This window comes from Macrotis lagotis, chromosome 3 (assembly GCF_037893015.1).
Source record: "Macrotis lagotis isolate mMagLag1 chromosome 3, bilby.v1.9.chrom.fasta, whole genome shotgun sequence".
Classification (NCBI taxonomy): domain Eukaryota; kingdom Metazoa; phylum Chordata; class Mammalia; order Peramelemorphia; family Peramelidae; genus Macrotis; species Macrotis lagotis.
The window spans coordinates 135712585-135727103 of record NC_133660.1 but is presented as its reverse complement, the minus strand read 5'-3'; the positions used below and the strand labels follow the sequence as shown (position 1 = coordinate 135727103).

Sequence of the window (14519 nt, the reverse complement as noted above, 5' to 3'; positions counted from 1 at the left end):
TTGAATTGAAATATCAGCTAATTGGCTCTGGAGTGAAAAAAGGTGTTATGAAAAATTATTTTGAAGTTACAATTATGAAACATTAAACTAAGTTCTATATTAACTTTGGAGGAAATTGACAGATTTGGGAAATATTTAAGAGGCAGAACTATTTTCTGCCTCACATTTTTAGATTTTTAATTTGTTTGATAATTAAATAACATTAAAAATTATTTTAAAAGTTCATGTAATAAAATCAGAAATTTTAACAGAGTCAGAAATAGATCACCAAAGTTTAGGGAAGATACAAGACAAACTCTGGATTTTGCTTGGTAACATATGTTAAGATCACCTTTATGACTATAAAGAGTGAAGTTACTTAGGGATAATATTTTTAATTAACTTATTTATTTGAATTTTACAATTCCCCCCCCTAATCTCACTTCCCTCCCCTCACCCCTCCCCCAGAATATTCAGTGTGTTAGTATTTACATTGTTTCCATGGTATACATTGATCTAAGTTGAACATGATGAGAAAGAGATCATATCCCTAAGGAAAAAAATAAAGAAAAAGAGATAGCAAAATTACACAATAAGATAATGTTCATTTTTTTTTAATTAAAGGTAACAAACAGTCTTTGGTCTTTGTTCAAACTCCACAATTCTTTCTCTGGATGCAGATGGTATTCTCCATTGCAGATATCCCAAAGTTTTGCCCGATTGTTGCACTGATGGAATGATCAAGTCCATTAGGATTGATCATGACCCCCCATGTTGCTGTTTGGATGTACAATAGTCTTCAGGTTCTGCCTATCTCACTCAGCATCAATTCATGTAAATCCTTCCAGGCTTCCCTGAGTACACTTCCCTCCTGATTTCTAATAGACAATAGTGTTCCATCACATACATATACTACAGTTTATTAAGTTATGGTAGATGAATATTATGAAATATTATTGTTCTATAAGAAACCATGAATGGGGGTGGCTAGGTGGTGTGGTGGATAGAGCACCAGCTCTAGAGGCAGGAGTACCTGAGTTCAAATCTGACCTCAGACACTCCTAGCTATGTGGCCTTGGGCAAGCCACTTAACCCCATAGCCTTGCAAAAACTAAAAGAACAAAAACAAAAACAAAACACTACAAAAAAAACCCATAAATGGTCAGACTCTAGAGAAACATGGAATGGGTAGAGCCAAGAGAACAATGTACACCTCAATGTTATGAGATGAACAACCTTGATGGAGACAAGTCCTCTCAACAGTCCATAGAGCTAGGACAACTGTATTTGACTGAATATGGACTATATTATCCCCAAGGAAAGGAAGAAAAACAAAACCAAACAAAACACATAGGAAAAAAAAAACCCTTCTGAAACTGATGAACATTTTATAAAAATTATCTCATATATCTCTTTCCCTTGATCCTAATTCCTTATGCCAAAATTACCAATTTGAAAATATGTTTAACAAAATATGCTTGTAAAATAATAAAACAATTCCCTACTGAGGAGAGGGGGACAGGAAGAAAGGATGAAGGGAAATTGTGTAACTTGGAAATATGTGTGTACAAAAGGATGAAAATAAATAAATAGAAGAATAAGTTTAAAAATAAAAAAGACATCACAGGTTGGATGTCCAATAGATATCTTAAATTTAATATATCCAAAAAAAATCATTATCTTTTTTGTGGGGGTCCACATAAACATTCATTTAACTGGCTCAATTTAAAGGGTCGGTTTGACAAGTGTCGAGAAGGCTTATCAAAGTGCTAAGAGAATTATAAGGAATAAGAGATGATTTTATTTATATTGAATTTTACAATTTTTGTCCTAATCTTGTTTCTCTCAACCCACCCCCCACAGATGGCAATCTGTTAGTCTTTACATTGTTTCCATGGTAAACATTGATCTTTAGTTGAATGTGAGCTTCTATGAATCTTTTTGTACAAGTGACATTTGCCCTATTTCAAAATCTCTTCAAGTTATAGACTCCATAGTGGTATTGCTGGATCAAAGGCTATGCACATTTTCATTGCCCTTTGGGTATAATCCTAAATTTCTCTCCAGAAACATTGGATGAATTCACAGCTTCACCAACAATGCTTTAGTTTCCAAGATTTCCCACATTCCTTCCAACATTGATCATTGTCCTTTCCTGGCATATTATCCAGTCTGAGAGGTGTGAGGTGGTACTTCAGAGATGCTTTAATTTGCATTTCTCTAAAAAGCAATGATTTAGAGCAATTTTTTCATATGACTCTGGATCACTTTTATTTCCTCATCTGTGAATTGCCTCTGCATAACCTTTGACCATTTGTCAATTGAGGAATGGTTAGTTGTTTTAAAAAAATTAACTTACTTCTCTGTATATTTTAGAAATTAGTCCTTTGTAAGAAATACTAGTTGTAAAAACTGTTTCCCAAGTTACTACATTTCTTGTAATCTTGGTTACAATGTTTTTGTCTGTGCAAAAGCATTTTAATATAATCAAAACTCTCGATTGTTTTTATTGATGTACTCCATCTCTTCCTTGGTCATAAACAGCTTCCCTTTCCATAGATCTGACAGATGAACTACTCCTTGATTTTCTATTTTGCTTATAATAATGTTTTTTTTTATTTCCAAATACTGTATCTATTTGTATCTTATCTTGGTATAGAGTGTGAGTTGTTGGTCTAATCCAAATTTCTGCTATACTGACTTCCAATTTTCCCAACAGTTGTTATCAAAGAGAGAGTTTTTATCCCAATAATTGGACTCTTTGGCTTTATCAAACAGGACATTACTATAATCTTTTCCTGCTATTGCACCTACTCTGTTCCACTGGTCTATCACTCTATTTCTTAGCCAATACCAGACATTTTTGATGACTGATGCTTTATAATATAATTTTAGATCTGTTAGGGCTAAGCCCCTTCTTTTGCACTTTTTTTATTAAATCCCTGAAAATTCTCAACTTTTCATTACTTCATTTGAATTTACTTGCATTTTTTCCTAACTCAGTAATGTTTTTGGAATTTTGATTGGTAGAACACTAAACAAGCAGCTTAATTTTGTTAGAATTGCCATTTTTATGATATTAGCTTGACCTACCCATGAGCAGTTGATATTTGCTCCGTTATTTAAATCTGATTTTGTGTGAGAAGTGTTTTCTTCTTTATGGCCTTTCTTCATTTTCCTAGGATCTTGTTTAGAAGGAGGGTCTAGATCTCAGAGCTTTATTTTTGAAACCTGAGAGGCTTTGTTCACTGAGTTTAGTAACTCCAAGTGGGCCAGCCAGTAGGGGGTGCTGGTTGCTTTCACTGGAGTGTTTGAGTCATTCTCCCTGGACCTATAGTGGGGAGTGGGGACACAGCAGGGTCTGAATTGCCCTTGAACAATGTGGGCTAGGCCTTGAGGGAAGTAGCTAATCTCCCTTTCAGCTAAGGGAAGTATGCTGCCACCATCTGAGTCTGAATGGTAGGAGGGGCATTTACTGTTTGTTCAGGAATGAGGGCTGTACTACAAGTATGGATCTCAGGTCCCTGAGACCAACAGGTCAATGTCCAGCAGAGCTCTGCAACTATCTGTGCTGAAACTTGTCCTCCAGCTTGGCTGGGACTTACCAGACCTACACTACTCCAGGCAAAGATTCTGAGGTTAAAGTTGGTTCTAGGCCCAGCCACTGAACAAAACCTCTGTGGCTAACACCGATCCTCTAGCTTCACCCAGTGACTGCCCCTGAGCTGACTGTCTGCTCTCTTTTCCCAGTTCACTCATGGTCCCCGGAGACAGACCTTTGAGTAGGTGTTCTTCTCCTAGGTACTTTTTCTGGATTTTGTCTATAGAATTTCTGTTAAGAGGTATCTTTCATGTTATTTTGAATGGAAACTAGGAGACCTTAGCACAGTGCCTGTCTTCTCTCTGCCATGTTGGTTGGATAAGCTTCACTTTTAAATAGAACAGAAATAGCCTTTGCTTCCCATTCTAAAGGGAGATTATTTCCTCATGAATTAACCATTTATTTTGACTTGAGGCAACCAGTCACCATAGCAACTAGCACTTTGTCTATCACCTTTGCAATCTTACAGAGAAAAAAAAATACTTTACTGAAGTCTTCCACTACCATTCACCACTTTATAGTCTAGCTTATATTCTATGCCTAGACCTTTTGGATTTACAGTTCAAATTTTCATCTGATAAACTTGTTCACCTCTTTTGCAATCACCTGGATTAACATTTTATGCTTCTCTCATTCTATTTCTATATTTCTGAGACTTCTCTGACTCATAATAACAACAAAAATAAAATTTAATTTGCCCTGCACTGTCACTTATATGAGTTAGAGAGATTCCCATAGTTATACTAATGATATCAAGATCTCATTGTTAACTTTCTTTTTTCCCTTCTGTGTTTGATTTGTATATTCATTTTTATGTACTCATCACCTGATCATTTGAACAACTGAAATGAATTTTGAGCTACCCCAAGTTAATTCTATTTCTGCCCTTTATTCTCATGCAATTCCATATCTCTCAGAATTATCTTTTTATTATTATTATTATTATTATTATTATTATTATTATTATTATTATTAAACTCATTCTAAAGCATAAAAACTTTTTCCACTGCCTACAAGCATTCTCAGTTCTCAGGTCCTTCAAAACTTTCATTAGATCTGGCTTTTCTCTTATTTATTCTACTCTTGTTCTCTAAACTTCTAGAAGGACAAATTTTCTCTTGCTACCTCAGTTTTTGTCATCATAGTTCAGTTCTGTCTGACTCTTTGTGATCTCATTTGAGATTTTCTTGATAAAATTTTCTTCACAAAATTATCCAATAATTTTACAGATGAGAAAACTGAGACAGACAGGTTTAAATAAGCTGTCCAGAGTCAAAAGACTAGTATGCTTATGTACCCATTCATTATTCATTTACCTGCAGTATGACCTTCAATCTCACCAAGTTTTCACTTTTAACCATTTCTAATTTTCTTCAGGATTTTTATAAGGTGAAGAATTTTACAATATGTGAGCCTACTAGAGCTTATCAGCAACTGAAAATCCTTCTTGCTTCTACAAGTACCAGCATAGTGATTGGCACATAAAAGCCCTTTAATAAATTTTACTTCATTGATTCACCAAAAATAATCATATTTCATCAAAGACATAATTATCTATTAAATAATATTTGAACTCAACTTCTTAAGTAAGTCTTTCCCAGTTCCTCTTATTTCTAATCTTCCTCACCATTTCTAAAGCTTTTTTCATTCAACTATTTTTCCCCAGGAAGTTTGTTTATACTTGGTTACTTCTCCCTCTTAATTTTCCTCATATTCTCTGATTTCTCAGTTTCCTTTGCTGTGTTTCTGTGATTATAAGATATAGATGAATTGTCAGTTTTCATGAAGACAGAGTTCTAGACTCAGGTTATTCCAAAGATATCAGTAATACAGACCTCTTCCGCACCGCCTCCAAAATTAAACATATGAAGTCAGTATGTCAGTCAATAAGATTTGTTAATTACCTGCTCTTTGTCAGTTACTATATGGAGGACTAGGAATTCCAAAAAAAAAAAAAAGGGTAAATGAGGGTCCTTATTCCTGAGAAACTTACAATCTTAGAGACAATACATGTCAGTTGCTATATGGAGGACTAGGAATTCCAAAAAAAAAAAGGGTAAATGAGGGTCCTTATTCCTGAGAAACTCACAGTCTTAGAGACAATACATGAACAGGTGTACAAACAAGCTAAAGTGTAATAAATGATAAACAGGAAATAATTTGTAGAAGACAGGCACTATAAAAGCTCATATTGGTTTGCTCACATATTGGTAGACTCATATATTGTAAAAGTCCTTCACTTTTTAAGAATATCAAGAAAATGAGAAATTGTTGGCATCAAATGTGAATACAATTGGGCGTAAGGAGTTGCATGTCTGGAATATCTTTAAATTTCCAGATTGCCATTAGGTCCTGGTACCTCCATGATTACTAGAATTCTCCTCTAAACAATTTTAACTGGTTTCAGGATATGTTGTTCTTCATTATTCTTTTCTTCAAATAGAAGTAATTTTTTGTCTATCAAATGAATTAGTACAGTAGTTGAATCCATATTAATTTTAACATGTAAAATCCCAGTTTCTTAGGACAGCCTGGAAAATCTAATCTACTGAAGACATAGATTTCATCTAGATTTATTTTTGAAGGAGGTCTCCAGATTAATCAGGGATCTGAGTTTGGCCTAATATCATTTGTTGTGGTCTTTTAAACAGTTTATATCATTGATTTGGGTAAAAGGATAGACAGTATCTCATTCAAGTTTTCAAATGACACAAAGCTAGAAGAGATAGTGAAAACAATTAATATCAAAGTTAGTATCCAAACAGATCCTGACAGTCTACTACCTTGCATTATATCTAATAAAATTAAATTCAATAAGGATGTAAAACTCTTAAATTGGATTCAATCAAGTGACTTCAAAACTACCAGGTAGGAAAAACTGGGTAAGACAGTAGATTTACTGAAAGAAAAATGTAGGGATATTAGAAGATGACAAGAGGAATGTTAATTAACATTTGAATGGAATGATTGCCAAAAAATATATTGGTATCTTGAACCTTGTTGAGCAGCGTCCAGGTATAAGAAAAGATTATCCTCCTGAAATCTACTCTCTCATCATTCAATATACAGAATACTCTATTAAACACTAGACACTTAAGTTTTGGAGAGGACATTGATAAGTCATTGTTGTTGTTGTTGTTGTTGTTGTTGTTGTTATTGTTTGTCCCTTGTTCTTGAAGAAGATCATGACATCAGGGATGTGATGCCATGATATGCAAGTGAATTGCATTTAAGTGAGAGAGAACTGGGAAAAATTATCAGACTCATTTTTTCCTCTGGTGTCATCTGAGTCTAGTGGTCAGATAGGGATCAGGAAGAGTGAAGCCAGCACTCAAATCAGGGAGAGACCTTTTTAACCTATAATCAGAATTGTACATGTATAAACATACATATATGACCTGTCTGAAAATCCCCCCATAGTGGGATATTTTAGACTCCCCCAACAATGGGTCCAACATGATGGCAAAGAAAGAAGCTGAGGAGCTCCAGATTTATTGTATAAATAGTTTAATAATTAGAGTAGGGTACTCACATGGGGAAATTTGGGATGGGTAAACAGATCACACATTGAATTCCTGCCAAGTATCATCAAAAGTTCCATGGTAATTATTGAAATAAGAAAATAGAAGGAGAAGATATAGAGAATGTTAATATGTATTAACTGGTATTTTTGGATTTACTCTCCTCAGCACTGGGTTCAGATATGAGATCTGTGTTCCATATCAGTGTTCTTTGGGCTGGAGACCTAGGTATGCATGGTAATGGATTGAATATATGCTGGTTGTTTCCTGATCACTTCCTGGTCAGTGTATTTAGATTGAGTTTACATTAATCTTAATTTGTATTATTCATGGATTTCGCTAAAAATGACTTTTGCTACTAAATCCACATTATTCATGACTTTTACTGATTAAGGGGTCTACATTATTGTTTTTACCAATAGGGACCCCAATATATTTGTGTGTGTGCGCATATGTTTTTATGTGTAGGTGTGTGTTTCTTGATGGAAAATTCTGTTTTTTTTTTAATAGATTCTGTTATTCCATTTACCTCCATGTCATTTTCTCCTCCTTTATCCTTTTATTTCTCTCATCCCCATCCTTTTCTTCCTTCTACTTCTTTGTTTCATATAATCTTCTTTAAGCTCTTCCAGGAATTCATTTTTTTTGTCCTGAGCCCAAATTGTATTTTCCTTTGAGGCTTCACATGTAATCATTTTGACATTGTCCTCTTCTTAGTTTGTGTCATGGTACACCCTGTCACTGTTAATTGCCTGTGGTCAAATTGTATATTTTGTTTGTTAGCTTTTTGCTCATTTTTTGCCTATTTTGTGAGTTGGTGCTTTTATGTCAAAGTTAGGACCTGGTTCTGCACTGTTCCAAACATTTTTTTGCTGGGACTCAGGGTCTTGCTTCTCCTTTCACTTTACTTTAGGAATTAGACAGTAGGCTTTCCTTCTGGCTTATAATAAGGGGTGGGTCCTCCTTGCTGCCCTTTTCAAGGTGTGATGTTTCTCTGCTTGCTTGCTATTTAAACAAAATATTTTTTGTCTTCCTGTTGTCCCTAAGGGAGAGATATTTTTTTGCTCTTTGGCTCCAGGGTTGGACTATTGCTATAGAAACAGGGCTTCTTTACAGCTGACCCCAGGAGATCAGTTAAGCAAGTAGCAAACCCTGAGGTTAGTAAGGCCAATATCTTGCTGGTGTCTTGTGCTGGCTTGATCCCTTGCAGAGAGGCCTTGCTGTTTAGCCTGGTTTGCAGCAAGGTGAATTGTCCTAAGCTAGGACCATTGCTACAGAGCCCTTGCTGTGTGGTTGGCAGCTGCTGCTCTTGGACCTAGCACCCCTCCCACCCTAGTGAGATAGACCTTTCTTTTTTTTAATTTTAGGGTTTTTTTTTTTGCAAGGTGATGGGATTAAAGTGGCTTGCCCAGGACCACACAGCTAGGCAATTTTTAAGTGTCTGAGGTTGCACTTGAATTCAGGTACTCCTGACACCAGGGTCAGTGCTCTATCCACTGAGCAACCTAGCTACCCTTCCCATATAGTTTTTTTTAACTCCATTTTATACATGATGAAAGAGGATCAGAGAATTGAAGTGACTTAGCCATCCCTTTAAGGCAAATAGACTAAATATGTATCAAACTTAAAGTCTAACACGTCAACCATTTTCAACACATTAATTACTATTCTAACCCTTACAAGAACATTTGAACATTGTTGTTTTAATTAAAATTCATCAAATTAAAATAACCAGATGATATCCAATTCAAACAACTAGATACATGTCTATTAAGCAACTACTATGAATTAAAATGACAGATACAACATGTACCTAAATTAATTCATTTAAATTAATTCAAAATAAATTCAAGAAAGGGGCAGAAATAATCTCTAGAGAATTAGGTAAGGTCTACTGTAAGAAGAAGTACCTTAGATGTCTTTTGAAGACATCTAAGGCTTTTAAGGGGGGAAAGATGAAACAAGAATGCTTACTAGTTTTCATTTGATTAATTTAACACTTTTTAAAAAAGTATTGATTCACTGTGTTCTCATATAACCTTTATTTCTGAATATATTCAACATTATAATCATCTAGCCAAACTCTTATAACAAATATGGGGGAAACAATAAAATGAAACAACAAAGTAATTCAGTAAAATTAACATAGCAAACAAGTATGATAGTATATATATATAATACTCCAAAACTATAATGTCCCCCAGACTGCAAAGTAAGAAAGTGATTGTTTTATAATATATCATCACTGATGTTAGACTTGATCATTATGAAAAATATCTTGTCCTTTTAATTTGCATTATATATAATATCTTTATATTTATTTTATTTACTCTGCATTGTTTTCCAGATTTTCTATATTCATCACTTTCTAGTACAATTATACTATTTTCAGATATAATATGTATATTGATAATCTATTATTTCACATAACTATGTAATTTGGGGGTACCTGGGAAGGAGGATCTGATTTCTTTTTTTCTTCATTGAAAGCAATTATCTATGTGCAAATAAACCCCAATGCAATAATTGTTTTAATTGATAATATTGGGTAGTGCGGTTTTCAGATGAACAAAACAGTTTTGGTGTTAACTTAATATTGGGAATTTCTATTTTGCCCCCTTTCAGATATAATTTCTATGAAGGCATTATGTTTCCATGATGAATTTCAAGAGCATACTTAAAAGGCAGGTGGCTCTTTATGCTTCCTATCATTTTTACTTGATAGTCATAGTAAAGCACAAAATATATTTCAAAGCTCATGTATAAATTAGTTTATTTGCAATATATCTTTGCCTCAGATGAGTGCTTGATTTTTTGGTTATTTGTTTGAACTTGTTCAATACTCAACACACTGAAAGTTTTTTTACCCTATAATTCACTAGTCTAAATGTTTTTGAATGTGTTTATAAAAACTAACCTTTAAGCAATATTCACACTTGGTTACTGGATATGATTACTTTTCAGGTCATTTGGGTATTTCTTTCTAAGCATCAGAAATTTTTTTCATGTCTGGGTGACAAGTACAGATGTAAATGGAATGGAATAACATAAACATGGAAGATTCCCAATTGCTATTGGCACCCACCTGCATGTTGAACGATGTCTTCATTTATTAGCAAATGATTACAGACTGCCAAAGTTTGAAATGAGATGTGATACCTAGCTCATTCATGTTCCATTATGAGGAAAGAGACTGCCACTGCTAATACAAATACAAAGAGCATCTCTGCACAAAATGATTAGCAGGCTCAGTCTATTTCTTATTTATATCTTAGTTGTGACTACATTGTCTTTGGATGTTTCCTCACTCAAAACCTAGTCCTAAATAAATAAATAAATATAATAAAACTTTAAAACTGTCTTATAGATGTGATTCTTTGCTGCCTGTTAGAAGCATTATAAATTGATCTGTTTATAAATCTAGTAAAAGCATTTTAAACTGGTACAATGGGCAGGATACCTGATAGCTTTTGATTCAGCAACCAGCAGGATTTCCACAAGTAGAATTTACCAATAAGTGTGGTAGTTCCTTTTGTTGTTTGATTCTTAAGAGTCAGTTCTTCAAAATGTCCTATTGCAATCAGTCCATAAAATGATCTTTATTATATCATTGTTAAGAATGTATGAAAGAATCAAAATGAGTTTTTTAGTGGATTTAATTAAAATTGATTTTAAAAATTTAAATAATTACAAATGGTTATGGGTCTTTGCTTTAGCATAAACTATGATGCTTACTTTGAATTTGTATTGGATTTCATATTAAAGAGGAATTACCATTATTTATAAATTGAAATGGTTGAAAAATCCTTTGAATTATTGGTATTTTTTAACACACTATTATTTCTTTTTTCTAGACTATAAGTTTATTTAAGCCAGATAACATTATCCTTATATTAGCTAACAGCCAAACAGAGTAGGAAATGTTTGCAAAGCACTTTTAAAATATCTCATTGTGAGTGTGGGCTGATGATAAGTGAGCTTCAGGCTATTGCAAAATCTGGCTGGGGGGTGGTGGCTGGAGGCAAGAGGTCTCTGAAATGAAGTGGCCATTGGTGGCAGGGGAGAGCATGGTGCAGAAGATGGTCTGGGTGGATCTGGAGATGACAGGATTGGATATAGAGACAGACCAGATCACTGAGATGGCCTGTCTCATAAAAGACACTGACCTGAATATTTTGGCTCATCAACCAGATGAGTTGTTAGACAGCATGTCATAATGGTGTAAGGAACATCATGCGAAGTCTGGTCTTACCAAGGCAGTGAAGGAGAATAAAATTACAGTGCAGCAGGCAAAGTATGAATTCCTTTCCTTCGTACAACAGAAGACTCCTCCGGGGCTCTGTCCACTTGCAAGAAATTCAGGTCATGCAAATAAGAAGTTTCATGACATATACATGCCCCATGTCATGAAACATCTTCATTCTAGGATAATTGATGTGAGCATAGGTAAAGATCTGTGCAGACACTGGTATCCAGAAGAATATGAATTTGTAACAAAGAAGGCTGCTTCTCACAGGGCATTGGGTGACATCAGCGAAAGCATTAAGGAACTTCAGTTTTATTGGAATAATATCTTCAAGAGAAAAAAGATGACAAGAAGAGGAACATTATAGAAAATGGAGAGAATGCAAAAGAATTGGTGCTGAGCTAAAGGTCATCCAGGAGACCACCAGACATGGATCATATAAGGATAATGTTAAATTTTATTGAGCGAGAGGAGACACATCAATAGACTCCAAGAGATTCTAACAAGATTGAACAAAGAATGGGATCAAATCATAACTGAAGTTGGAACCAAAGTGACTGGAACTTCCCAAGCCTGGAACCACAGTTGATAGTGGGACCTAGGTAAACTGATCGTTTGTCATGGATCCATATTCCTCTCCCTAGCACCTTCCCCCTTGAGATGTATTTATTGCTTCCTTTTCTGTCTTTTCTGTCCCTCACCAAGATAGGGGGAAAAAAAGGTTGAACATTATTTTTTAGAAAAGGATTTGTCCTTTGCATTAATTACCTTGGTATTCTTGATCTTTTGTTCTTCAAGATAAATTTTGTTATTTATTTCTCAAGCTCTATAAATATACAGTAATTTTTTGATGATTTGCTTGAAATGGCATTGTAAATTAGGAGATATTATCCTTTTAATTGAATTGACTTGGTGTTCCCATGAGCAATTTACCCAATTATTTAGTTCTATCTTTCCATGAAGACTTTTTGTTTTTATATTCATATAGTTGCTATGCGTGTCTTAGTTGATAGACTTTCAAGATATAAATATGCTAATGACTTAATGTAGTTTTATTTGATATTCTGCAATTTTGCTGAAGTTGTTTATTGTTTCACTTGAGTTTTTGGTGAAGTCTCTAGGTATCTCTAAGCAGTCATATCATTTGCAAAAAATAATAATTTTGGGGAAGATAGTGAAAGGAGAACAAACTTTCTTTGGAGCTCTCTCCAACATATTTCAAAAACTTTAAAATTATGACTCTAACTAAATTTTCTAGAGATAGAACCAACAGAAAGATCTATTGAGACAATTCTTCAGCCCAAGGTAACTTGGAAAATAGTGGGAAGGCTCTGTTCCATGGGGTTGGAGGGGGTGGCAGTGCACCTGAGCAAAAGATCTTTGGACTTTTGGAACAGCCCCAGGGTGCCTGGGTTTCCTGACTTGCCACCCCAGGGAGCACCAAGCACAAATTGGAATATCAGCAGGGGAATTTCAAATGTTTCCGTTGAAATGACCAGAGGTGAACAGAAAGTTTGATCTTCAAATATAGGACTCTAGCTAAGTATAGAGAGGGTGGACAAGAAGGATAAATTATGAATGACTAAATGATAATGAACTCTGTGTATTCCTACGTGGAAAGATGATATTGGTAATACTCATATGAACCTTCTCATTTAATAGAATAGTTAGAAGTAGCCTTTATAGATGAGGTGCAGGAGAGCACTGAATTTGAAGGTATATATTCTAAAAATGGAGCCAATGAGTGAAAAGGAAATGTACTGGGAGAAAGAAGATGTAGAATAAGCTAAGGTATTTCATGTAAAAGAGTCAAGAAGTAGCTTTTGCAATGATATTATGGGGGGTGAGAAGTTAAAGGGAATGAGAGATCCTTCATTCTCAACAGAAATAGCTCAGAGAAGAAACAGCATACACACTCAATAGGGTATAGAAATCTAGAAGAAAAAGGAGAAAAATGGGACAGGGGAAATGAGGGGGGATATAGGGATAGAATAGAGTGTGGATCATGGGAAAGAATAGTCATATTAACACATTTTATTTTTTACTTTTAGCAAGGTGGTGGGGTTGGGTGGCCTGTCTGGGACCACAGGGACAGGTGGCTGCTGGGTATCTGGGGTGGGATGTAGGCTTGGGGCCTCTTGGCTCCAGGGCTGGTGCTCTGTCCGATGCACCACTTGGCAGTCCCACAGCACATTTTAGAAGAGGGACAGAGTGAAAGGAAAAAGAAAATATAATAGATGGTAGTGGGGAGTAATGGATGGAGGGAATTACAATAAGCAACAGCAACTGTGGAAAATTGTGGAAGTAACTTCTCTGATGGCCTTAAGATACAGAATGTGATCCACCGGAGACAGAACTGATGGTATCAGAACTCAGACTAAAATACATTTTTTCTCTTTCTTTCACTTTATTTCTCATGAGGTTTTATATTTTTGTGAGGGGGGTATTATGTTTACTATTATAACAAGAATATTTTAGTAATGTAAATTAAAGAAAATTTTATTTATTTAAACATCATTAAAATACTAAAGAAAATTTAAAAATAATTAAAACCATTATAAACAAAAAATTATCTCATTATATCCTTCTAACAACTGTGGGTTATGGAAGGTATTATTATTCCCCATTTTAAAAACCAATCAATAAATCTATATTAAGCAATTTAATCATTCTGATAGATTTTGGGAGAGTGAGCAATAAAATGTTTATATTTTAATAAAGGATGTAGTTTTAATTGTTACTTAATGGAAGTCAGGGATGTCAGTAAGTAAAAATGAGGTAGAAGTACATTCTAAGAATGAGAGACAGCCAGAGAAAATGTCTGGAGCAGAAAGGAATGTCTAGTTTTTGAAATAGCAAAGAGGCCAGTTTTCCTTAGATCAAAGAATATAGATGAGGACATAAGGTGAAAGAAAATTAGAAGGGTGGGAAGGGTCTAGATTATGAAGTTTGTTGAATGATATAAGAGAATTGTTCATTTGATCCTGAAGTCAATAATGTGTAGGGGGCTCACATAGCTGGACCCATTTTATCAGAAAACCACTTTGGTGACTGAATGGAGAATGGTTTGGAATGATGAAAGACTTGGGCAGACAAACAAAAACAACAGTTCATATTTCTGGTGACAAGGACCTGGCCTAGCATGGTAGCAATCTCAGAGGAAAGCAGTTTG

The 14519-nt window shown here is 34.7% G+C and overlaps 1 pseudogene; it reads left to right on the top strand.

The window, feature by feature from the left end:
- LOC141519209 (oligoribonuclease, mitochondrial-like) overlaps positions 1-11752 on the top strand; it is a 54300-nt pseudogene extending 42548 nt beyond the window's left edge.
- Positions 11753-14519: the final 2767 nt, after the last annotated feature.